The following is a 3,686-nucleotide window of genomic DNA, read 5'->3' on the forward strand; positions in this document are numbered from 1 at the left end:
TGTAGCGGCTGTGTCTGCGGCGGAAGGCCGAACAAAGGACTGATTGGAATCTGCCGGCCGCTGGGCGCTGGCTGCAGGCATAGAAAAAGCCTTATTGAAGATCTTATCTGGCAGCGTTTTATAACAAGGGGTCTCTGACCTTGTATGCAAGGCCCCTCTCAGCTCCCAGAACATGGCCCAACCCCTGCGATGACATGCTGGGGGCTGGGTGTTCTGCCGGCATCTGGGTTTGGAAAGGTTGGTGTGGTGGTGTGGAGTTATCTGATGTTCCAGGGCTGCGTGTGCCGCGTGGTGTATCAGGGACTGTCGGCTGCTCATCTGGGCACCCATGCCAGGGCCCTGAGAATGCCCTGGTTATCGAGGTTGGTACTCATGGTATCTTTGTTCCTCAGGCAGAAACATGTCTTGGTTCGATCTCAAACCCCAGTGTGACACACACAGTCAGCATCCTTTTTTTTTTTTTTTAATTTTTTATTGTCATTTGCGTGAAAGCTTACAGAGCAAATTCATTTTCCATATGTTCATACACATTTCGTTTCACAACATTGATTGCAATGCCTACAATGTAACTGCTCTCTCCCCACTTTCTCCCTGTAGTTGCCTCTTCCCTGTGTCTTTCCCTCACATGCACTGCCACGCCCTGAGCTGTCTCCCTGTGCAAACACTGCCCTTCAGTTCTCCCATGATTGATCGCTCCAAAGAGTATATCTACCTGATGTCAATGTTCACCCCATATGCCTGTCTATTGTTTGGCTGGAAGCCACAGGAGTGAGTTCAGTTCCAGACCTGAAGGGTAACTAGGGGCTATAGCATCAGGGCTCTCACCAGGCTCTATCAGACCAGTAAACCTGGTCTTTTTTATGATTTTGAGTTTTGTTCCACATTGTTCTCCCACTCTGTCCAGGATCTCCTGCACTGATCCCCCTCCGAGTGGTTGACAGTGGTAGCCGGGCACTGTCTAGTTTTTCTAGTCTAATGGTCACATAGGCTGACGATTGCATGGTCTACTAGGTCCTTGGACTAATTGTTTCCATGCATCTTTGGTTTTCTTCATTCTTCTTTGCTCTGGATGAAGAGAGATCCATCGTTGCATCTAGATGGCCACTTGCAAGCTTTTAAGACCCTAGTCGCTACTCACCAAAGTAGGATATAGAAGAATGTTTTGGGGTAGTCTGTTCTGCCAATTGAGCTTGATGTCCCCTGCAAAGGTCCGCATCCATTTTACAGCTTGGTTTACAGGCATGCCATCCCTGGAAGTGGGGGAAGAGCTGACTTCCTGTATCCATTCTGCAAATAGGACCAAAAAAGCCAAACCCACTGCCATCGAGTTGATTCTGACTCATAGCAACCCTACAGGACAGAGTAGAACTGCCCCATAGAGTGTCCAAGGCTGGAATCTTTCCAGAAGCAGACTGCATCATTTCTTCCACAGAGCACCTGGTGGACTCAAACTTCCAACCTTTTGGTTAACAGCCAATTGCTTTAACCTCTATGCGACTGGAGCTCCTTTTGTGAACAGGAGGCACTGCGTTAATGCTGCTCTCCCACCTGCTGTGTTACACTGAGCACTGTGCCCTCTTCTTGCTCCCTGGAAAACCAGACCAGAGGATTGTTTGAAGGTGGGGCTAGTATGGAAAGGGGCGGGGAGGTGGGGGGAGATGGGAGCCCCAAGCTGTGGTCTCAGCTCCCCTCTAAATCACTCAGAGACTGCGGGCCTGCCTGTGCATCTATCAATGTGTCCATTAATCGCTATCTGGCTCTTCAGCCAATATGATGCCAACAACATTTGCTGAGCAGCAACTCTGGGGCTAGGAGCTCTGGTAGTGTAGTGCCTAAGGCTAATAAGAAGGCTGGTGGTTCAAATCCACCAGCCATTCCTTGGAAGGAAAGTTGGGCAATCTACTTCCATAGAGATACCCACCTCAGAAACCCAAGGAGGGGTCTGACTGTGTGGCAGTGAGTTTGGTTTGGTTTTGGTAACTCTGGGCCTGAAGGCCCAGAGCTGAGTTTCCACAGTTCCTGTTTCTAAGTCTTGCCCCATTAAACCACAGTTAGGGTTTTAAATGATCAGAGATGATAGAAAGAGTGATTCATGGGGTAAGAATCCAGAAAAAACTTCTGAGAAGGGACTTCATTTGCTAAGAGTCCTGAGGTTGAGCAGAAGTTCATCAGGCAGTGGGGTGAGGGAAAGGCATTCCAGGCAAGGGGAACAGCATTTAAAAAGACGTGGAGGCGGGAAACGATATGGTTGGTTGGGGAACTATAATTGGTTACACTGAGATTGAGCTGTGAAGGGCCTTCTAGGGTTTATTTCCCTCACAATGTTGCCACACAATGTCTTGGAGTTGGAATACTTAAGTCCAAATCCCAACCTGTTTCTTGGGTGACTCACTGAACTGGAGTTTCTTGCTTTATAAAATCAGGGTAATAATACCTGTTTTGCAAGATTAGAATGAGAACTACGTATGGAGAAAAAAAGCATCCAACAGTCACCTGGCATAGAGTTTTGCTCAATGTGTATATTTTAAGTCTTAAAACAATGAAATTGGAATCTGAGTATAACAAACATTGGTGCCTACCACAGGTCAGGTGTTTCTATGGTATTTCATGAAATTCTTACACTCACATTTTACAGAGGAGAATATTGAGGCTCAGGGAGGAGGAAGTGGCCTGTTCAAGGTCACTCAGGTGTCTGGACATGGAGCAGGGATGAGAATAAAGGTGGGTCGGGCTCCAGATCCTTATTCTTTCCAGACTTCACCTCAATGACAAACACCTTGCCCCTTTTCCTCCTCCCCTCTTCATAGCAGAGACTGCTCACAGCCTCCTGTTATCTATTGCCCAGTCCTGTTTTAGTAACAGACTCCACTTGTAGCTGGGCATATGGTTGTTGTTGTTGTTGTTATGTGCCGTCGAGTCGGCCCCGACTCATAGCAACCCCTCCTTGGGTTGCCGAGGCAGTATCGCTACAGAATTAGATTGCCCAACCTTCCTTCCGAGGAGTGGCTGGTGGGTTTGATCCGCCAGCCTTCTGGTTAGCAGTCAAGTGCCTTAGGCACTATGCTACCAGAGCTCCTTGGGCATATGGTGGCTCTGTCCAAAGCCTACATTTCATGGACTCTCTTGCAGCTAGATGTTGCCATGGGGCTAGGTTGTGGCCAATGAGATGTAAGTAGAAGCATCATGTGGAACCTCCAGAAGTCTTAAAAGGGAAGATGACACCTCTCTCCCTTTCCCTTTTTTAAAAAATTAAGCAAACATCTGTTTGCAAGATCTGTTCCTTCCCTTCCTTCTGCCTGTTAACTGAACTCAGACAAAATGGTTGGAGTCCAAGCAGCCATCTTGAGCCATGAAGTGCTATGTTGTTAGGACAGTAAGATGGTGAGTTACCAGCCCTGTCCAGTCCTGGGCTGCCTCCCACCCCCACTCTCTGTCTTCTGAATCACCAGCTCCCCTCTACTAGGCCTTCCCTTCAGCATTTAAAGAGGCTCAAATTTAGGTTCTCCCAACTGAAGAGAAAAGAAAAAACCCTCTCTCAATCCATGCCCCCTTCCATGTTCCCCTTTCTCTCTTTCTCTTCACAGTCCACCAACTGGGAAGAAGTGCCAATGCTCAGGTCTCCATTTCCCAGCCATCCTGCAACTCACCGGATGGGTTCTGTCCTGGATCCTACCTGAACTGCCTGG

The sequence above is a fragment of the Orycteropus afer genome, unplaced genomic scaffold (assembly GCF_000298275.1).
Source record: "Orycteropus afer afer isolate SDZICR_OR568_19922 unplaced genomic scaffold, OryAfe1.0 scaffold00083, whole genome shotgun sequence".
Lineage (NCBI taxonomy): Eukaryota > Metazoa > Chordata > Mammalia > Tubulidentata > Orycteropodidae > Orycteropus > Orycteropus afer.